The sequence below is a fragment of the Molothrus aeneus genome, unplaced genomic scaffold, assembly GCF_037042795.1.
Source record: "Molothrus aeneus isolate 106 unplaced genomic scaffold, BPBGC_Maene_1.0 scaffold_19a, whole genome shotgun sequence".
Classification (NCBI taxonomy): domain Eukaryota; kingdom Metazoa; phylum Chordata; class Aves; order Passeriformes; family Icteridae; genus Molothrus; species Molothrus aeneus.
The window spans coordinates 263,998-286,782 of NW_027098863.1; the positions used below are offsets into that span (position 1 = coordinate 263,998).

At 57.1% G+C, this 22,785-nt stretch overlaps 1 long non-coding RNA gene across 2 annotated transcripts; it reads left to right on the plus strand.

Moving 5' to 3' along the window:
* Positions 1 to 8,350: 8,350 nt before the first annotated feature.
* Positions 8,351 to 11,755, plus strand: LOC136569745 (uncharacterized). Of its 2 annotated transcripts, none has more exons than XR_010785438.1 (4): positions 8,351 to 8,895; positions 9,838 to 9,944; positions 10,044 to 10,194; positions 11,269 to 11,755. It is a non-coding gene; the product is annotated as an uncharacterized lncRNA (long non-coding RNA). The 2 variants fall into 2 exon arrangements; XR_010785439.1 differs by lacking the exon at positions 11,269 to 11,755 and adding an exon at positions 10,652 to 10,676.
* Positions 11,756 to 22,785: the final 11,030 nt, after the last annotated feature.

The following is a 22,785-nucleotide window of genomic DNA, read 5'->3' on the forward strand; positions in this document are numbered from 1 at the left end:
GAGGAGCTGCAGGGAACGGGAACCAATAGGAAAGCGGGAGTGGGGAACATTCTAGAAATGGGGAGGAGAACAAGGATGATGTAACTTGGGTCATCAACATGTAAGGGACATGATGCCACCAGGACACACACCAGGGGACAATCACCACACCTGTGGGGATGCTGCCACCAGGACGCCTCCAGTGACACCCAGCATGGGCCCACATGGCCCCTGTGGGTGACACTGACCCTTGCCCTGTCCCCAGGGGCGGTTGGGATCCCCTGAGCGCAGTGGCCCTGGGACACCCTGGTGGCTGTCACTCTCTCCTGGGCCACTTGTCACCAGCTGAACAGGTTCCCATCCTGCCCTGGTGGGTGGTGACATTCGGCTGGGACACCACAATGGTGGCAGGGGGGACGTGGTGGCAGGAACTGCATCAGGCAGCGCTATGGCAGAGATGAAGGTGCTGGTGGCACTGTGGTGGCACAGGTGGTGGCCTTGATGCTGTCCCAGTTCATGTCCCCATCCATGATCATGTCCTCCCATGTCACCATCCATGGCTGTGTCCCCCCATGTCCCTGTCCATGGCCACTTCCAACTCAGGTCCCCACCCAGGGCTGTGTCCCCAAATGTGCCCATCCAAGCCTTAGTTCAATGTCTTGATTTTTACCCCAATTTCAGGGCTTTCAAAGGTATGAACAGAAACCTTTGTGTTTGAAGGCAAAACCAAAAGGATTTATGTGTCCCTGCCAGAAGAGCATCCATGTGCTTGGGTGGGTGGGAAGAACCTTTTTTGGAGGGCTTTCCAACCCCACTGTCTCCAAAATCATGGGTTTTGCCCCAGTCTGACCCGATTTGCTTGTAGAAGATGCCTGTGGGGCAGAGAGAATTAAAATGATGGATTTGTATTGGAGAAGACCTCCAAGGCCATCCAGTGTTACTTGATGCCACCAGGAAGATGCAAGAAGTGAGATTTTTCTGGGGTCAGAAGTCGACAAATCTACTCCATGTCGCTATAGGACATGAAACAACACGAGCACACAAACCACTGTTCTCAAGGTGAAAAAGGGGAAGTTTATTTCCAGATTCCAACATTTATAGTTTTCCAAAAGTGACAGTGGATTGGAGGATGACAGTGCCACCTCTCCAATGACACTGGACAAACCAACAGTCCATCAAATTTCTTCTCCTCCATAAAAGAATGCAAAACAATAAGTTATTTACAGGAAGTGTGTGAGAAAGTTTGCTACAAGAATGTAAACATCAGAAGGCTTAGAAAAATCTTCAAAAGTCAGGGCGACAGCTCTCCACAATGGATTTCTGATGTTGGTCTGTGGGTGTGTCCAGGTGCTCACGGGGAGCCAGGAGCCAGCCAGGTGTCTTCCTAACACAAATCAGCAGCACCACGGATCACCAGGGCTCTGCCCAACGGGGTCACTGGGGATCATCCAGTGCTGATCCTCCAATGAGGGATGGAGCTGTGGAGCTGGAGCAGCACACAAAGCTCTTCCCACCCTGGGAGCACTCCCACAGCTTCCCTCAGTGCTGGATGAAGCGGTCCAGCTGGAGGAAGATTGATTGATTGTCCTTCTCGGACGTCCCGGCCGGCTGTCCAGCACCGCTAGCAGTAGGGGGGCACTATCCCGATCTCCGTGGTTCGGGACAGCACCTAAGGCAAACGCTCTGTGCCGTGACAGCAGTGTTACCTTGTGGCAGGACGTGGCTTGGCTTATGGCTACAGTCAGCAGAAATAAGAGAGCGCTCTCCAGCTGTGGTGAATCCAGGTTTATTGGGTCCCAGGGGAAACCGACAACCGAAGAGAGCCAGGGGGAATTTGCAACAGCTTATAAGGAGGGAGGGACACAGGGGAGGAGTCAGTCCTTGGACAAATAGGGTTTCAGAGGGGAGTGGGATACAAAAGATTGACTTAGGGAAAACCCCAATGGGGATAACTTCAGGGTGGGGCCCCGGCCCCTGAGCCAATCACTCGACGCTCTAGCTGAAAGTTTCTAGAGAGTTCTAGAGAGAAGGGTGGGAGCGCCGAGTGATGGACAGGGCACCGGGGAGGGATTTGAGAAAGGGTACATTAATCTCCAAGGCAACTGGGGAGGAGTTGGGATAACTGGCAGTAAAAGAGGAAAGGGAGAACCAGGGCAGAACCATTGCATGATAGGGGGAACAGAACAGTCCAACTTACACAGACAACACAACAGCTGGATGCGTTGGTGTTGGGTCAAGGCTGACCTCTGGGAGAAGCTCTTCCCACACCAGGCACACTCATAGGGCCTCTCCCCGCTGTGGATGCGCTGGTGGGCACTCAGCTGGGAGCTCGTCCTGAAGCTCTTCCCACACTCCCCACACTCGTAGGGCCATTCCCCCGTGTGGCTCCTCTGGTGGGCAGTCACTTCATAGCTGGTCTTGAAGCTCTTCCCACACTCAGGACATCCGTAGGGCCTCTCCCGGTGTGGACGCGCTGGTGGTGGATCAGGTTGGAGTTGTGGCTGAAGCTCTTCCCACACTGCCCACACTCATAGGGCCTCCCCCTGGTGTGGATTCCCATGTGGGAGTTCAGGCGGGAGCTCCACCTGAAGCTCTTCCCACACTGCCCACACTCATAGGGCTGTTCCTCTGTGTGGATTCTCCAATGGTTGATCAGGGATGATCTCCACCTGAAGCTCTTCCCACATTCTGAGCACTTGTGGGGCTTGTCCCCATCCTGAAGCTGCTCAGGGACCCCCAACTCCAGCCTGTGGTCACCTTCTGGACCCAAGGTGGGTCTTTCCTCCTCGGATCCCCGTTATCTGCGTTTGCAGCCCCTCCTTGTGTGGGATCTCGGGGACTTTTCCTCCCCGTTGGATTCCTGTGCCCTGGAGCAACTCCAAACGGCCTCAGCCACCAGGTTCTGCTGTGGGGATTTGTCCTCCCTGCTCTCCATGCTCAGCTCCTTCCCTGGGGGAGGAAGGACAAGGAGAGGATGGGATTTGCCTCCGTGCCACAGGGAAGGGGAAGGAGATCCCCCCAGTGCATCCCTGGCTGGACAGCATCAGCAGTGGGGCTGTCCTGCAGCCGGGGGCCGTGCTGGGCTGGGAGATGGAGCAGGAGAGAGGGGGAAAGGGGCACTGACTTCCTCCTCACCTGCCTGGGTGTCCTGGGGCATCTTCTTCCTCCTCGCAGCCTCCTCCTCCACCTGGCCAAGGTTTGGGAATGGGAAATCCTGGTTTGGGGGGCAAAACAAGGGCTGAGCGTGTCGGGTTTGATGGTCCCGGTGCCCAAGTGCAGCTGGAGAAGTCAGCGCCCCTTTCAGCCTCGGGGGGCCCGGACCCCGCTCATCCCCAGCCTCCCCCACCCCTCCAGGCTGCCGGGGCTCCCTCTGCACCGGGATCGGCCCTCTCCGCCATGGATTTGGGGCGACTCCCCCTCCCCGCTCACCTGCGGCTTCCGGAGGGGGCGCAACCGGGGCAGCCGCGGCCCGAGCGGGGGAACCGCGTGGGGTTGGTGCTGCGGCTCCTCCTCCCGCTGCTCCTCTTCCTCCTCCTCTGGCCTTCCTCTTCCTCTTCTTCCCGCTCCTCTCCCTCTCTTTCCCTTTCCTTTTCCTCCTCCTCTGTCCCTCCTCTCCCTTCCGCTCCTCCTCCGCTCCCAGCCCGGCCCGGGTAGTGCCGGCACCCAAAAGCAGCCGCGCTTTGCCCTGGGGGGGTTCCAAAGCGGCCCCGCCACGCCCGGCACTGGGAGCGATACTGGGAGCACTGGGAACGATGGTGAGAGCAGCGGGCAGAAACTGGGAGCGCTCTCCCTGCCGGTCCCGCTCTTACTGGGAGCACTGGGAACGATGGTGAGAGCAGCAGGCGGGAACTGGGAGCGCTCTCTCTGCCGGTCCCGCTCTTACTGGGAGCACTGGGAACGATGGTGAGAGCAGCAGGCGGGAACTGGGAGCGCTCTCCCTGCCGGTCCCGCTCTTACTGGGAGCACTGGGAACGATGGTGAGAGCAGCAGGCGGGAACTGGGAGCGCTCTCCCTGCCGGTCCCGCTCTGACTGGGAGCACTGGGAACGATGGTGAGAGCAGCGGGCAGAAACTGGGAGCGCTCTCCCTGCCGGTCCCGCTCTTACTGGGAGCACTGGGAACGATGGTGAGAGCAGCAGGCGGGAACTGGGAGCGCTCTCCCTGCCGGTCCCGCTCTGACTGGGAGCACTGGGAACGATGGTGAGATCAGCGGGCGGGAACTGGGAGCGCTCTCTCTGCCGGTCCCGCTCTTACTGGTAGCACTGGGAGGGAACTGGGAGCAAACAGCGCCCGGACGCAGCTGCAGCCGGCGGGGGCGGGGCCGAACCTGAGGGCGTGGTTATGCAAATCTGGGAGCGATCGCACGCTGGGATTGGTGGGCGGGAGCAGGGATTTGCGCGGTCACGTGAGGGCCGAGGGGGGCCAGAGCGATGGCGGCGGCGTCCGGGGAGAGGGGACAGGGAATGGGAAAGAGGACAGGGAATGGGGAATGGGGATGGGGACAGGGAATGGGGAATGGGGGATGAGGACAGGGAATGGGGAATGGGGAATGGAATGAGGACAGGGAATGGGAATGGGGACCGGGAATGGGAATGGGGAATGGGGACAGGGAATGGGAATGAGAATGGGAACGGGGACAGGGACAGGCAATGGGAATGGGGACAGGGAATGGGAATGAGGAATGGGAATGGGGAATGGGGACAGGGAATAGGGGACGGGGAATGGGGATGGGAGATGGGGAATGGGGAATGGGGACAGGGAATAGGGAATGGGGATGGGGAATGGGGATGGGGACAGGGAATGGGGAATGGAATGAGGACAGGGAATGGGAATGGGAATGGGGTCCGGGAATGGGAATGGGGAATGGGGACAGGGAATGGGAATGAGGAATGGGAATGGGAACGGGGACAGGGACAGGGAATGGGAATGGGGACAGGGAATGGGAATGAGGAATGGGAATGGGGAATGGGGACAGGGAATGGGGACGGGGAATGGGGATGGGAGATGGGGAATGGGGAATGGGAATGGGAATGGGGACAGGGAATGGGGACAGGGAATGGGGAATGGGGAATGGAATGAGGACAGGGAATGGGAACGGGGACAGGGAATGGGAATGGGGACCGGGAATGGGAATGGGGAACGGGGACAGGGAATGGGAATGGGGACAGGGAATGGGAATGAGGAATGGGAATGGGGAATGGGGACAGGGAATAGGGAATGGGGACGGGGAATGGGGATGGGAGATGGGGAATGGGGAATGGGAATGGGGACAGGGAATGGGGACAGGGAATAGGGAATGGGGACGGGGAATGGGGATGGGGACAGGGAATGGGGAATGGGGGATGGGGACAGGGAATGGGGAATGGAATGAGGACAGGGAATGGGAATGGGGACCGGGAATGGGGACAGGGAATGGGAATGAGGAATGGGAATGGGAACGGGGACAGGGACAGGGAATGGGAATGGGGACAGGGAATGGGAATGAGGAATGGGAATGGGGATGGGGACAGGGAATGGGGAATGGGGGATGGGGACAGGGAATGGGAATGGGGAATGGAATGAGGACAGGGAATGGGAATGGGGAATGGGGACAGGGAATGGGAATGAGGAATGGCAACGGGGACAGGGACAGGGAATGGGAATGGGGACAGGGAATGAGGAATGGGAATGGGGAATGGGGACAGGGAATAGAGAATGGGGACGGGGAATGGGGATGGGAGATGGGGAATGGGGAATGGGGGATGGGGACAGGGAATGGGGAATGGAATGAGGACAGGGAATGGGAATGGGAATGGGGTCCGGGAATGGGAATGGGGAATGGGGACAGGGAATGGGAATGAGGAATGGGAACGGGGACAGGGACAGGGAATGGGAATGAGGAATGGGAATGGGGAATGGGGACAGGGAATAGGGAATGGGGACAGGGAATGGGGAATGGGGGATGGGGACAGGGAATGGGGAATGGAATGAGGACAGGGAATGGGAATGGGAATGGGGACAGGGAATGGGAATGAGGACGGGGAATGGGGATGGGGACAGGGAATGGGGAATGGGGGATGGGGACAGGGAAGGGGAATGGAATGAGGACAGGGAATGGGAATGGGAATGCGGTCCGGGAATGGGAATGGGGAATGGGGACAGGGAATGGGAATGAGGAATGGGAATGGGAACGGGGATAGGGAATGGGAATGGGGACAGGGAATAGGGAATGGGGACGGGGAATGGGGATGGGAGATGGGGAATGGGGAATGGGAATGGGAATGGGGACAGGGAATGGGGGATGGGGACAGGGAATGGGGAATGGAATGAGGACGGGGAATGGGAATGCGGACAGGGAATGGGAATGGGGACAGGGAATGGGAATGAGGAATGGGAATGGGGAATGGGGACAGGGAATAGGGGACGGGGAATGGGGATGGGGAATGGGGAATGAGGAATGGGGACAGGGAATGGGGACGGGGAATGGGGATGGGGACAGGTAATGGGGAATGGGGGACGGGGACAGGGAATGGGGAATGGAATGAGGACAGGGAATGGGAATGGGGACCAGGAATGGGAATGGGGAATGGGGACAGGGAATGGGAATGAGGAATGGGTACGGGGACAGGGAATGGGAACGGGGACAGGGAATGGGAATGGGGACAGGGAATGGGAATGAGGAATGGGAATGGGAATGGGGACAGGGAATAGGGAATGGGGACGGGGAATGGGGATGGGAGATGGGGAATGGGAATGGGGACAGGGAATGGGGAATGGGGACAGGAAATGGGAATGAGGAATGGGAATGGGGAATGGGGACAGGGAATAGGGAATGGGGATGGGAGATGGGGAATGGGGAATGGGGACAGGGAATAGGGAATGGGGACGGGGAATGGGGATGGGGAATAGGGAATGGGGACAGGGGGATGGGGACAGGGAATAGGGAATGGAATGAGGACAGGGAATGGGAATGGGAATGGGGTCCGGGAATGGGAATGGGGAATGGGGACAGGGAATGGGAATGAGGAATGGGAATGGGGACAGGGACAGGGAATGGGAATAGGGACAGGGAATGGGAATGAGGAATGGGAATGGGAACGGGGACAGGGAATGGGAATGGGGACAGGGAATGGGGACAGGGAATAGGGAATGGGGACGGGGAATGGGGATGGGGACAGGGAATGAGGAAGGGGGGATGGGGACAGGGAATGGGGAATGGAATGAGGACAGGGAATGGGAATGAGGAATGGGAATGGGGAATGGGGACAGGGAATGGAATGAGGAATGGGAATGGGGACAGGGAATGGGAATGAGGAATGGGGAATGGGGACAGGGAATGGGGACGGGGAATGGGGATGGGAGATGGGGAATGGGGAATGGGGACAGGGAATAGGGAATGGGGACGGGGAATGGGGATGGGGACAGGGAATGGGGAATGGGGACAGGGAATGGGGAATGGATTGAGGACAGGGAATGGGAATGGGGAATGGGGACAGGGAATGGGAATGAGGAATGGGAATGGGAACGGGGACAGGGACAGGGAATGGGAATGGGGACAGGGAATGGGAATGAGGAATGGGAATGGGGAATGGGGACAGGGAATAGGGGACGGGGAATGGGGATGGGAGATGGGGAATGGGAATGGGAATGGGGACAGGGAATGGGGAATGGGGGATGGGGACAGGGAATGGGGAATGGAATGAGGACAGGGAATGGGAATGGGAATGGGGTCCAGGAATGGGAATGGGGAATGGGGACAGGGAATGGGAATGAGGAATGGGAACGGGGACAGGGACAGGGAATGGGAATGGGGACAGGGAATGGGAATGGGGAATGGGGACAGGGAATAGGGAATGGGGACGGGGAATGGGGATGGGAGATGGGGAATGGGGAATGGGGGATGGGGACAGAGAATGGGGAATGGAATGAGGACAGGGAATGGGAATGGGAATGGGGACCGGGAATGGGAATGGGGAATGGGGACAGGGAATGGGAATGAGGAATGGGAACGGGGACAGGGACAGGGAATGGAATGGGGACAGGGAATGGGAATGAGGAATGGGAATGGGGAATGGGGACAGGGAATAGGGAATGGGGACAGGGAATGGGGATGGGAGATGGGGAATGGGGAATGGGAATGGGAATGGGGACCGGGAATGGGGAATAGGAATGGGAATGGGGACGCGGAATGGGAATGGGGACAGGGACAGGGAATGGGAATGAGGAATGGGAATGGGGGATGGGGACAGGGAATGGGGAATGGGGACAGGGAATGGAGTCCATACTGGGAATGGAGCAGGACGGGACTGGGAGTGGGGTGACACGGGAATGGGCAGCAGAAAGGGGAGTGACAGCAGGGAGGGGGGTATCCGCTACAGGGGACACCAGGAAGTGGGACAAGGGGACACAGGGACAGTTCCAGGCCGGGAGGTCCTTGATCAGCTGCCCCAGAATCTCCACCAGCATCTTCCAAAGCACCCGGAGCCGCTCGGCCTCGTGTCCCCAAAGCCCTGAGCAACCCCCAAGTCCTTCCCAGGAACTCTCAGCTCCCTCGGACCCAGCATCCCCCACACCTCTGAAACAGCCCCCCACTTCTCTAGCCCCATCTTAGTTCAACATCTTTACTTTTACCCAGGTTTTGGGTGTTTTGAAAGAATGAAGAAATGTGAAAAGAAGACCCAGGCCATGAGGAGCCAGGAGGATGTGGAGCCCCCAGCCAGGTGTCTTCCCAACAGGAATCACCGGCACCACGGATCACCGGAGCTCTGCCCACCAGGGTCACTGGGGATCATCCAGCGCGGATCCTCCCGTGGGGATGGAGCTGGAGCAGCGCACGGAGCTCTTGCCACACTGGGGGCACTGGCAGGGCTTCCCTCAGTGCTGGCTGCGTTGGTGTTGGGTCAAGGCTGACCTCTGGGAGAAGCTCTTCCCACACCTGGTACACTTGTAGGGGCTGTGACATCCCAGGAACAGGGCTGGGATGGGCTCTGGTGCCTGGGACATCCCCAGCAGCAGCGGGGCTGGGATGGGCTCTGGTGCCTGGGACATCCCCAGCAGCAGCGGGGCTGGGATGGGCTCTGGTGCCTGGGACATCCCCAGCAGCAGCGGGGCTGGGATGGGCTCTGGTGCCTGGGACATCCCCAGCAGCAGCAGGGCTGGCTGTGATGCTCTCCAGTGCCTGGGCCATGCCCAGGGGTGCTGCTGGCTGGGGTTGGGTTGGTGCCTGTGCAGTGCCCAGGGCAGGGTCACAGCGGGGCAGCTCTCAGTGTCCCCAGCAGGTCACGCTGTCCAGGGCAGCCGGGCCAGCGCTCACTGTGCACTCGGGGCAGGCTGGGCTGGACGGGGCTCGGGGCACAAACGCCACCCCCGGGGCTGGGCTCTGCCCCTGCCTCTGGGGCCCAGCCCCTGCTGGCAGCGCCTTGAGCAGGGCACGGGGCTGCTGCTGGCCCAGGGGGACAGGCCTTGCCCCCTGCCAGCTGCTCGGGCCCCTCAGGTGCCTGTGCCACAGCCCTGTGCCTCCTGTCCCCACTACTCCCTGCCACCTCCACTCCCTCCATCAAAGCCCCACTCAACCTCTGCACTGTGACCTCTGGAAAGAACAAAAGAACAGGAAAGAAAGAATGAGAGAGGGAAAGGAAAAAGGAAAGGAAAGGAAAGGAAAGGAAAGGAAAGGAAAGGAAAGGAAAGGAAAGGAAAGGAAAGGAAAGGAAAGGAAAGGAAAGGAAAGGAAAGGAAAGGAAAGGAAAGGAAAGGAAAGGAAAGGAAAGGAAAGGAAAGGAAAGGAAAGGAAAAAAAGTAAAAAGAAAAGAGAAACATGTAGCCATTTGGCCCTGCCTGGATGCCAGGCACCCACCAAAGCTGCTCTCTCACTCCCCTCCAGAGATGGACAGGAGGAAAAACAGAATGAAGGCTTCATGGCTTGAGTTAAGGACTGGGACAGATCATTCAGCAAATGCCATCTTAAGCAAAACATTTTTGAAATTACAGGTATTAATTGAATTTATTTCTATCCAGATCAGGGCAGGATAGTGAGAAGTAAAATAAAGCTTCACAAACACCTTCTGCCTGTTCCTCCCTCCTTCCCAGCTCTGCTCCTCCCCCAGTGGTGCAGGCAGACAGGCACTGGGGGCTCTGCTCCGTTCATCACCCGTTGTTTCTCTGCTGCTCGGGGAGAGGAGTCGTTCCCCTGCTGTGCCAGGGGTCCCTCCTGAGACACTTCTCCATGAACTTCTGCAGGGTGAGTTCATCTCACGGACAGCAGCTCTTCACAAACTGCTGCAGCTGCCTCACTCTCCCAGGGGCTCACAAGTCCTGCCAGGACCCTGCTCCAGCGTGGGCTCCTCTCTCCACGGCTTTGCAGGTCCCTGCTGGGTCCCTGCTCCAGCACAGGTTTCTCATGGGGTCCCAGCCCCTGCTCAGGCACCCCCTGCTCCAGCACGGGCTCCTCCAGGTGCTGCAGGTGCATCTCTGCTCTCCGGGCCCTCCATGGGCTGCAGGGGCCCAGCTGCCTCCCCAGGGGCTGCCCAGGGAATCTCAGGGCAATCAGCTCCAGCCCCTGGAGCAGCTCCTGCCCCTCCTCCTGCCCTGCCCTGGGGTGTGCAGAGTTGTTCCTCTCACCGGTTCTCACCCTGCTCTTCCCTGCTCACAGTTACACCTACACCATCACCCATTTTCCTAAATCTCTTGCCCCAAAGGTGTTACCACCATTTCCAACTGGCCCAGCCTTGGCTAGTGGCCGGTGCATCCTGGAGCTGGCTGGAATTGACTCTGTGGGACACAGAGGAGCAGCTGCTTCCAGCAGCTTCTCACCGAAGGTGCTCCTTGAGCTCCCCCTTACCAAAACCTGGCCATGCAAACCAAGTATAAGCATGGTAGGGTTTTTATTACCATTATTAATTTTTCTTTTTGCTATTGTCACTATTATTGCTATTATTATTTTTATGACTACTAATATTTTTAGTATTTTTGACTCTATAAATAGTGGCTATAGTAGAACTCGAAAGAAAAGTTCTTAATTGCAAGTAGAAGTTATAATTTTGTCAGCCTCTTGCCCTGCCCTGTTCTGTGTCATTGCTGTGTGTGAAGCTGCTGCTGCCAGGGCTCCCTATTTCCCTGGTTTGGGAAATTCCACAGCATTGCTCACATGTCAGAAAGAGAGGGCTCGTTCCAATCAAATGCATTGCCTGAGCTCTTCTAGTCCCAGTGCTGGAAGCTTGTTTTCTAAGGTTGTTGACTTTCTCAGCTTCTGTTAACATTTGTGATTTTATAACAGAATGTTCTGGGATGTGATTTTGCAAGATTCTCTAATCAGATTTCAGCTTTGCTCTTGGATTCCTTGATGGTGTGTGAGAGCTGAAGGCAGCAGTTTGTGTGGGAAGCCTTCAGCGGGAGCTGGGATTGCCTCAGCAGCAGCTGGCTGTGCCCGTGTGAGCAGAGACACCAGAGATGCCATGAACGGAATGTTGTGCCCGGCTGGGAGCCCTCAGTGCCCGGCTGGAGGGAGCTTCGCTGGGAGCTGCAGGTTGTGCCGGGGCCGGGCAGTGGCCGGAGCGATGGACACTGACCCTGGGCCGGGCAGGGGCTCGGGGCCCTGCGGCGCCGGGCGCTCGGTGCCCGCTCAGAGCGGGGCTGTGCGGGAGCCGGAGCAGCGAGAGAGCCCGGGCCGAGCATCAGCCCCGGGGCGGGCACGGCTGGGAGGGGGCCCAGCCCGGGGTCCCGCAGAGCCTTCCTGCTCCAGAGCCGCAGCTGCGGCAGCACCGGGGCAGCACCGGCAGCTTTGGGGCACGGAGGAGCCGCGGGCGGGCGTTCCAAGGGCTCCTTCAGGGCAGGATTTTGTCCCGGTGCGGGGCAATTCCCGGGGCTGGGCGGGCTGGGGCCGCTGCCGAGCGCCGCCGCCTTTACCAGGAGCCCCCGGGCAGAGCTCTCTGCTCGGGGCTCTGAGAAACACGTTCACTCTCCTGTGAAAATTCAAAGAGTTTAATAAAGGACAAGAGGAGACAAGGACCATGGAGCAAAGGTTATTACGGCCGGGTGCAACTTGGCACTGAACCAAGACCACCCTGTTATCTTCGGGATATCCCTTAAATACCTTTTCCTTCCATCAGCCTGTTGCATATTCATAGACCCTCATGCATAGTAAACTTTTTTCCCAAACTGGTTTCCATATTCCAAGAACTGTTTAGCGTGGCTCCTCCTCGGTTCCACCTTTTTAGAGCACGTGTATTCCTTGGTTGTGGTTTTGGTCCTTTTTTATCATCATCTTCAGTTTTGGCCGCTGCCCACATTGCCTTCAGACGGTAAGTGCTGATGGCTGGTGCATCTGTACCAGGTGTCTTCATCCCATGTTCATTGGATGTTATCCCAGCCAAGCAGGCGTTGTAACACAAGCACACTTATATCAGCTATTTCACTGTTATGTCTAAGCTTATAATTAGCTACAGAAATCAAAACTGTATCTTTATAACAAAGTTATTTTAAGACCACCCATATAAAATCCATGTTAACATTTGCACAAAGCCAATATTGCAATATGTATCTACACCAGGGCCAAGGGCCGGGCGCCCCTCGGTGGCTCTGGCCCGGCAGAATTTTGGGGGTCCCGGTGTTGGTGCCGGCAGAGCCCCAGTGCTGGGCCGGGGTGCGTGGGACCCTCCCTGGGGGGGTTGGGCTGCCCGGGGCAGGCGCTGCATCCTCAGCCCGGAGCCACGGGGGGATCGCCCGGGACCGGCGTGCTGGGGGCTGGGAGAGCGGAGAGGGCGGCACCGGAGCTGGGGGAGCCTCTGCAGCCTGCGGGGTCGGACATCCCCATAAGGGGGACCCGGGAGCCCAGACGGGGAGCCCGGATAGGGGGAACCCCGGCAGCCTGGAGATGTTGGGACCATGGACAAGGGAGACCCTTGGGTACCCTGGGCCCTGAAACGGGGACCCCGCACAGGCGGCACCCCTGGAGCCCCTCTGACACCCACCTGGGGAGCCCAGGGAGGGAACCTTTGGGATTGCCAGGAGCGTTTTGATGGATCTTGGGGCCATTTCTATTGCACAGAGTGGTTTGGGGTGTGGGGGGCAGCAGGGATCTGTGGGGTGGTTTGATGGAGCTGGAGTGGCTGTGGGGCTGGGAGGGGGTTTTAGGGCAGCCATGACCCCCCAGACCCCCAGAGCTGCCCCCAGACCCAGCCCACAAGGTGCTGCTGGGGGACAGGGGCTCCATGTATGGGTTTGTCTTCCTGGTACCATGGGAGTGAGGGGGGATCCCCAGGGGCCGTGTGTGACCCCCCCATGCTGGTGTCACCCCCTTGTCCCTCCCCTCAGGGCTCCTGCCCCAGCTCCTGCTCCCCCAGAGGGAATTTGGGGAGGGGGCAGAGGGGGTGAGGAGCCCCTGCTGGGGGATGACCCTGGCCCAGCCCCTTTGTTCAGCACCAAGCTGGGCTCGGGGCTGCAGGAGGAAGAGGCCAATGGAAAGCAGATCCTGCAGGTGGGACAGTGCTTGGGTCAGGGCAAGGTCCTGCCCTGCACACCTGGCTCAGGTGTGACCCTGCCCCAGCAAGGGAGTGGGACATTCCCATCCCCACGGATCAGGGCTGGGAGCAGCACTTGGAGCAGGGACATGGAAATACTGGGAGCAGCTGGGAGCACACTGAGAGGGTGAATTATCCTCCCCTGCCCTTCTCAGGCCGCCCTGCCAGCTGAGAAATGCTCCTTGGGCCTCGGCCTTGGCCAACAGCCCCTGGGCTCAGCTCCTCTGCAGCTCATCACAAACACTGTCTCCTCCAGGCACTGCTGCTGCCCAACCAGCTCCTGGTTCCTTTAGCAGCAGCCCTGGGAACTGGTTTTGTTCCCTCAGTGGCACAAGATCCCTGTTCTCACCCTGCCAAAGAAAGCTGTTGGTGCCCAGTGCGGCCAGGATGAGTCATTGCTGGGACTGAAGCCCCTCTCTTGGGGCCCTGCAAACAGCGCTCCAAAAGGAGCCCTTGGAGCTCTCCTGGGCCAGCAACTCCCTCTGAGCGGGGCCTCTCCCAGCCGGGAACTCTCCCGTTTGCTGCACTCGGGGATCCTGAACAAGCACAGAGCCTGGGCCCATCCCTCCACTCCTCCAGGCTCAACCCTTTGCCAGCTGGGGAGATGCCAAAGCATCAGCAGGGAGCATTCCCTGCCCTCAGGGGAATTGCTCACAGGTGCCTTGCACTGACTCTTTGTGTCTGTGTGCACACAGGAGTGCCTGTGCTGGGGAAATGTGGCAGAAATGCTGCTCTCTGAGGGCTTGGAGTGCCTTGGATAGCTGAGTCAGTCAGGCCTGTAGGGAAGGTTCAATCACAAGGTCTAAGTGAAGTTACCTGCTGCCAAGAGTTGTTTTAAGTTGCTAAGTTGTTACCTTTAATATAAGTATAAGCTAAGTTAAATACTGTAAAGTGTTATTACTCTGTTAAATTGCAAAGTCATAGGTTTAAGTTAGGTTAAATGCTGCTACGCTCGGCTCTTTTGCAAATTTGTGAAGTTGAAAGTATCAGTATAGGTTAAGGTATAAGTTAAGTCCTGTTAGGTTTGAGCTCTGTTAAGCTTTTAGGCCGTATTCCTTTTATCCTTGCCCTCACTGTCCTTGTGTCACACACACACACAGAGGGACAGTTCTCGTTTCATTTCTGGTTTGATTGCCTGGATTCTGTTTGGTTTTGTTGTTGCTTTGTTTCCCTGGTGTGCCTGAAGTGTCCAGGCAGGAGCAGAGTGACTCTTGCCAAGGAACTTTGTGCTGCTGTCCCTTAAGATTAAATCTGTTTTTTGCTGCTCCCTTGCTGGGGATTTTTTCAGCGCTCTCAAGGCCTTGTTGGTAGCAGGGTGAAGGAGCCCTGGCCCAGGCTCTGGCCCTGGGGGACACGGGGACGCTGCCGGGGGGTCCCTGTCCCCCTGTGCCACCCCCAGGGCCCCGGCCCCCCATCCCCGTGTCAGGCTCTGGGGTCGATCTCGTGGAACATCCTCTGGGGGAGGCTGCGGGGCCGGGGGGACCTGGGGGGATGGGGACCCCGCTGTGCACGAGCAGGGTTGGACTGCTCTGGGGGGAACTGTGAGGGGGCCGGGGCAGAGTGACCTCCCCAGGGACCTCACACAGCCCCTGTGACGTCACACTGCCCCTGTGATGTCACACTGCCCCTGTGATGTCACACAGCCCCTGTGATTTCACACTGTCCCTGTGATGTCTCAGAGCCAACTCTATATCACCTTGTGATGTCATACAGCAGTGCTGTGACATCACAGAAGACTGATGTCACAAAGTCATCCTGTCATGTCACAATCTGTTTTGTGATGTCACAGCCTATTCTATGATGTCACCCAGCCACCAGGTGATGTCACAACCCACTCTCTGATGCCATTCAGCCACCCTCTGTGATGGCAGACTCTGCTCTATGGCCTCATATCCTGCTCTATGATGTCACAGCCAGCTCTGTGATGTCACAGCCCGTTCTGTGATGTCACCATCCCCTCAGTGATGTCACAAAACACTCAAGAACTCAGTTCTATTGAAACACTGAAGTTTCTTGTACTTTGAAGAGATCCCTGTCAGGGACACAGCTGAGAAAGTGTCTCCACGTTCCAGCTAGAGCAGAACACTGCAAGCAGTGATGCCAGCTGGGCACAAGCAAGGCAAAGGTGTCTCTGGTGCTGAGCACACCTGGATGTGTTTGAGGAATGCAAAGGGCCAAGGCCTGAGCCCCAGGGCCTGGCCAGGCAGATCCTGTCCCTCCCTCCTTGCTCAGGGCTCTTCCTGGGATGGGCACTGGCATGTGGGGATGTGCAATGCCAGGGGCAGGAGCGTGGGGTGGCCCCTGCCAGGCTGCTGAGCAGGGACAAGGAGGCAATGAGGCCCCAGGCCTGCAAGGGTCACTTGTCCCCTCCTGGCCCCAGGCCCAGCAGCCATGGCCAAAGTGCTGCCCAAGTTGGCTCTGGCAGGGCTGTCTTGCAGCTGCTGCCCATCCCTGTGCCCTGTGCAGCCCAGGCTGTCCCACGGTGTCCCTGCCCTGCGCCTCTGTCCCTGCAGGCTGTCGGCATCCCCCGGCTGCCCCCCCTGGCTGGGCCCTTCCTTTGCTGACAGCTCTGCCTGGCCACTGCATGGTGTTTGCAGGGATTGAGCAATTAGGTCAAAGCTGTATTGCACTGTCTGTAAGGGGAGGAGTTCCTTAATAAGTACAGTAGGATATGATATAATATAGTAGAATAAAGCCATGGATCAGCCTTCTGCAATCATGGAGACAATGCTAATTATTACCTGGCTGGGAGCCTGCAACAACAGGCAAACACTGCAGTACTGATAAACAGAGGTACAGCCAGGGGAGGGAGGCAGGTGGAAAAGGCTTTGTGCTGTCCCTGCTCTGAGGGGATGCTCAGCACGGCCTGAAGGTCTGCACATAGGAGAAAACAACAATGAACACAGAACAGCCAAATGATAAACAGGCACCAACAGCAAGAAGCCCAAGTTCCCTGGGCTTGGAAGTTTGAGGATCTGGGGGATTTCACAGAAGAACTGGCCCAGGGCATTGCCATGGCACAGGGGCTGGGAAAATGTATTGGCCATGTGCAGCAGAGCAGTGAGAAAGCCCCTGGCCCAGGCAGCTGCTGCCATGTGGGCACAAGCTCTGCTGCCCAGCAGGGTCCCGTGGTGCAGGGCTTTGCAGATGGACACGTAGCAGTTGGAGCACATGAGGGTCAGGAATGAAAGCTCTGCTGTGATAAAGAACAAAAAGAAAAAGACCTGTGCAGCACATCCTGTGTAGGAGATGGTGCTGGTGTCCCAGAGGGAATTGTGCATGGCTCTGGGCACAGTGGTGCAGATGGAGCCCAGGTCAGTGAGGGCCAGGCTGAGCAGCAAGAAGAACATGGGCGTGTGCAGGTGGTGGCCGCAGGCTACGGCGCTGATGATGAGGCCGTTGCCCAGGAGGGCAGCCAGGGAGATGCCCAGCAAGAGGCAGAAGTGCAGGAGCTGCAGCTGCCCCGGCTTTGCCAATGCCATCAGGAGGAAGTGGCTGATGCAGCTGCTGTTGGACATTTGCTGTGGCTGCACATGGGCACCTGTTCATGGAGAAAAGGACAGTGAAGGGTTAGAGGAGATACCTGTAACCAAAATCAAAGCCACTTCCCACATACCCTCCTTTGTAACACACACGGACATGCTCTTGTGTTTCAGAGTTCTGATGTTTTCTTTTTAAGCTCCTTCCATGGACTTCCTGGTACTCTTGGATATCAGAAACCCTGAGCATTTCTGCTGCCCTCTGGTAGAACAGAGTGATTTCCCTGAGGCAAGATAATGAGTGGAGACTGGGGCAGATGATCTGTCACTTCATTCTGTTTGCAGTTCCTCTGGGCTTTCACTTTTCTCAGCTGGAGGATGTTCACACTCCCACGTTCCTCTTACAAACGCCCAGGTACTGTGAGAGCAGATGGATCCAGCACAGCCCAGCTCCACTTTTGTAGCCCAGGACTCACGTTGCTCATTCCACCAGCCCAGCAGCATTTTCAGTGTCACAACATCTCTGCCTTTGCCCATGGATCTTATCACTCAGAGATGCTCTAGGACAGGTTTGCATGCTGGGGTGAAGCTCCCAGCCTGGACTGAAATCTCAGAGGGACTTGCAAGTGTCCTTCTGCTGGCTTTGGCTGAAGGGAGATGCAGCTCCTTCCCTGGCTGCCCTGACAGCATTGCCCAGAGCCGGGCACTGGGGACAGCGTCGCCCTGAGCCAGCTGTGCCCCCTCCAGAGCCCCCAGGGCCGGGCAGCTGCTCCCAGCCCTGTGCTCTGCAGAGGGAACTGGGCCCGGGGCTGCAGAGCTGCCCCACGGCTCTGCTGCAGCTCTGCCTGCACAGGAGGGGCTGCACACCTTGGAGCCCCTGCCCTGAGGGCAGAGGCTTGGCTGGGGCACAGGAGGGAGGGGGCTTGTTCAGAGGGAGGGGCTGCACTGCAGGGGATCCTGTGCACATCTCTCAACTCTCCCTGCCACAGCATTGCTGGGTTCTGTTTTCTCTCCTTCCCTGATCTTCTCTCTGCCTCCTGGAGATTTTCCTCCTGCAGGTGTTTCCCTGTGCCTGATCTCTCTGTGCCAGCACTCACAGAGCCCAAAGCTCTGTGCACTCTCCTTGGCCTGACAGAACCCTGCCTGTTTGCAGGGCACTGCCTGGGGGCAGCTTCTCTTTGCAGCTTGGAGAAAGGACAGCTCAGACTGAGCCTGATGGCTCCAGCAAAGCTGCTGCTGCTGCTGTCCATGGGCAGAGTGGCTGAAGGCACATTAGGGATCTCCTGTGAACCTGCTGGTCGCTAAAAGGAACAGTTTGGTGATCTCAGGCACCACTTGCCAAAATTCATAACTAATAATTCATAATCATCCTTTAATAATTATCCCCCTTCCCTGCCACTCTCCAGTAGAAGGAATCTGAAGACAAAGTCTTAGGAAATTGCCTCATTTCAATCAAAATCCTTGTCTTGGAAATATTCTGAGACTGATCAGCATGTGAGAGCTTCATGAGCATTTCAGCTCCCCTGCAGCAGAAATACTCAGAGATGCACTCCCAGAGTCTGCAGGCATTGGGATGTTGCAGCTTTAGGAGATCAGTGCAGGAGCTGCAGCTGCATTGTCCTGCAGCCAGAGGTTGCTGTGCCAAGGGCTGGCAGTGATTGTGCCCCAGGCACTTCCCAGCACCTTCCAAGCCCTGCCTGATTGAAGCTCTCTGTGCCTCTGTGCTGTGCCCGGGCTGGCTGCAGGCAGTGCCCCAGCCCTGCTGGGCTGTGCACAGGAGCTGCTCCTGCCCAGAGCTGTCTCTCTGCAGCTCTGCTGCCCTTGCCAGGAGCTGCCTCTGGGCCAGGAGCCCGGCCCAGCTCAGCAGCACAGACACAGCACAAGGACTTTAGGAGCCTCTGGGCCTTTGTGCTGAGGCCCTGAACATCAGTCCCTGAGAGGGAGCTGAAGAAGCCTCTCCAGATCTCCAAGTCGCAATCCAACTCCAAAGTTTCTTGGACTTGTAGTGGCTCCCACTGAGGGACACGACAGAGAAAGTGTCCCCAGGCCCCAGGCAGAGCAGAGAACTGGAGGCACTGATGGCAGCTGGGGACAAAGAGAAGCCAAGGCTTGGTGCCCTGGGGCACAGCAGGGTCTGTGCCAGCAAGGGCTGGGAGGAGACACCTTGTGCTGAGGCCCTGGGGCCTCCTGGCCCAGCCCCAGCCAGGCTGGGCACTGTCAGCCCCTTGTCCTGCCCTCTGCATCCCCCCCTAGCCCACATCCCAGGGGCCTCAAGGATCTGCTGCAAGGAGTCCCTGGGGAGCCTTGCTCAGCAATGGCCCTGGCGGCTCCTGAATGCTCCCTGCAGGGGCTGCAGGTTTTTCAAAGGACTTGGGGTTTTGCTTTGGCCTTGCAGTCTCTGAGAACTTTGTGCAATCATGGCCTCCAATTACCTGCTGTAATTAGTCCCTGCAGAGGCTCTGTCAGTAACACCACTCAGTGGGGCTCATGAATGCTTCAAGGTACTTCAGTTCTTTTAAGGTACTTGGTGTTTCCCTTTGGATCCAGACTCTGGGAGAGCTTTGTGCAATCATGGCCCCAATTATCTGCGTTAATGAGTCCCTGGAGAGCTTTGTACTGACACTCAGTGGGGCTCATTCATGCTCTGAGACACTCAAGGTGTTGAAGGTACTTTGGATTTTCCTTTCCACACTGAGTGTCTGAGAGGTTTTTGTGCTGTCCTGGCCACCAATTCTCTCCTCCAAGGAGTCCATGAGGAGCCTGTGTTGGACAGGGACCTCAGCAGGAGCCATGAATGCCTGGAGACACTTTGGGTGTTTCCTCTGACTCTGACTCCAGGCAAGGTTTGTGCAATCTCCTCCCAGGCCCTGAGGTTCAAGGGCTCAGCTCCAAATGCACAGTGAGGCTCATGAGGATCAAGCAAGTCCTGACAAACCATGGCTCTGCCTTGATTTCCCTCTGCTCCAGTGCAGTTCATTAGGAGGGTTATGGAGAAATAGTTATGGAGAAATAGCTCAAAGAGCTTCTAGGAAATATGTATTCCTATTTTAAAGGGTGTCTTTTATTGCTGTTCCCATTACACAAGAAGTGATTGCAGCATTCCAGGTCTGATATTGATGCAGGGACTGTCCTAAGGAGGTCTGGCCTGCTCAGAGAAGCTGTGCCTTGAGCTCTGAGCCAGTGTGGACAACCTTGCTCCACATTCCCCAAGCCCATGGGGTCTCTCCTCACTCACCTGGGAGCTGTTTGCTTGGAGAAGTGGCTGCACTCAGGCAAAGAGGGATTTTCCTTCTTTGAGTTTTGAAGCCATCTAAAACTCCTGAGTTTCCCCATTGCAAACAGACATCCTCCTCAAGTGTGTGCCAAGCCCAGGGTGCCACCAAGAGCACTCCAGCCCTGGCCTGGGCCAGCTGTGAGGGTGGATCATCATCCCAACAGGCAGTGGGCCATTGCAAGGGGCTGCTGCCATGGACACTGCAGGGACCCCAGTGCTGGGTTTGGGTGCCATGGCAACCACCATCAGTTCAGGTTTCCTTGGAAAGCAGCCCAAGGAGCCATTTCTGCAGCCAGGTTCCATGGCCCCTTGCCTGCAGAGCTGCTGCTGCCCTGGGCTGCCATGGCAACCCTGAGGACAAAGCGGTGCCAGGGCTGTTCCAGGTACAATTGCAGTGACACTGGTTGGTGCCACCAGGTGCCATGGCAACGGCCGCGGGGACCCGTTCCTTGGTTTGGTGCCATGGCAAGCAATGCCCGGAGCCGTTGTGATGGTTGGTGGCCATGGAAAGCTGCCCTGGGCCCCTTGCTCAGGGCTGGTGTCAGTGCCCAGAGCCAGAGGGGATCCCTTGCTGGGGGCTGTGCCATGGCCACCTGCCCTGTGCCGCGCTGGCCGCTCGGGCACCAGGAACCAGCAGCCAAGGGCACTGCCAGGGCCAAAGGCCAGGTCAGCCAGACAGAAAGGGGCAGGGCTGGGCACTGTTTCCATGGCAACCGGCACTGGGGGGGACACCTGGGTCACCTGGCCTGGCAGCTGCCATGGAAAGCCCTGGCAGGCACTGAGGGCACAGCCCCTGGCACTGAGACACTGCTGGGCCGGGTGCTGAGCACAGCGCTGAGCACACAGAGATGGTTTTGTTCTTGCTGAGCTGCAGCACAGCCAAGGCCTGTCCTGCCCCTCGTCCAGCCACGCTGGGGAGGGGCTGGGGCTGCGGGGGAGCTTGGCAGGGGACACAGCCAGGACAGGTGACCCCAACTGAGCCCGGGCACAGCCCAGAGCAGAGCACATCATGCTCAGGCTATGAACGGGGGGAACAAGGAGGAAGGGGGCAATTTTGGAGGGAGGCTTTTTGCCTTCCCAGGGAACACTTAGGCAAGAGGGGGCCCTGTTTCACCGGTGGGCAGGGTCACTACCAAAGACACAGACACCAACTGAAGGAATTGTGGCATTTATATCATGCACAGCTGCAAAGAATGACAAAAGGATAAGCTCAGCAAAGCACATCATCATTAGCAAAGAATTACAAAAGGATAAGCTCAGCAATCCATCAGAACTCATCATTACATTTTGATGACTAACCCCTTGGTCAAACACTAGAGGTGTTTGTGGCAGACAAAGATTCTGGCTGACTATCAAGGTACACCTTACAGACATCAGTAGTACTTTGGTGACACCGTTCTTCATTCTTTTTTCTCAATCTCCTTGGAGTTAGGAACAAGAATTCTGTTGTCCATGGAGCTGGCACCTTTTTAATTCCAGAATAATGCCCCCAGGCCCTTTGCTGTTCAGCTTTACCATGTTGTCTGGGGCTAACAAGGCTTGGGGGGGCCCTTTCCCCTCTGGCTGGAAGGGGCCGGGTCCCAGTCCCTGAGGGGCACCCAGGCTCCTGGATGCAATTCCTGTGCAAGTCCCTCAGTGTCACAGCAGCCTTCCCATGGAGCCCCGTGGATCAGAGCATTTGCCAAAGGGGCCCTTGGGGCAAACAGGGAGATTTGGTCTGGCAACATGTATAAAACAATATCCTGTCAGATCTACTTGTTCTCACACACAATCCTTGGCTGCAGGGACACATTCCCATTGTTCCTGCCCAGTTTTCAGGACTCCGAGTTGTCTTTCCCAGGAGCTGCTCCTTCAGCTGCCTCGGGAGGGCCATTTGGCCTCCGGACCCACACTCTGGCTCCATTATTAGGACGGCTGCATCCAAACCCTTTATCTCCACAAACGGTGGTGATTGGAGCTGGAGCTCCTTTTTTCACAATCGTTCCTAAAATTGCAATATCAATAATTGTGCTACCCTGTCATGGGGTTGAATAATCCAATCCTGGTCACTATTGTTTCACAGAATTACTGTAATTTCTCCTGCATATTCTGCATCAATTCCTCCTGCCATGACATGAACACTTGGCAAGGCCAAGCTCCAAGGGAGCAGTTACCAAAGCAAAGTGTCCTGGAGGAATCTGAATTCCTGTTTCAGTATTGATGGCTCTCATTTGCTTTGAATTCATCCTCATTAATTCCAATGCATGAAGGCCCAGCCCTGCAGCCTCTGGGCTGGCCCTGCCAGGGGCCATCACAGCCAGAACAATTTCCCAGGCAGTCCAAGTCTCACTGCCCATGGTTGGATTTGAAAACTGGGGGCAGCCGTGCACAGCCAGGGGGTTTCCATTTCCCCCGTGGGCCATTGTTCAGGGCATGGAGCACATCTGGGAGATGGGTTCTCCATGGGCAAAGGTTCCCATCTCCTCATTTTTTCAACTGCTCTTTTAACAACCCCTTCACCCGTTCAACCAATCCTGCAGCTTGTGCATAGTCTGGTACATGTAAAACCCTGCAGGCTTCAT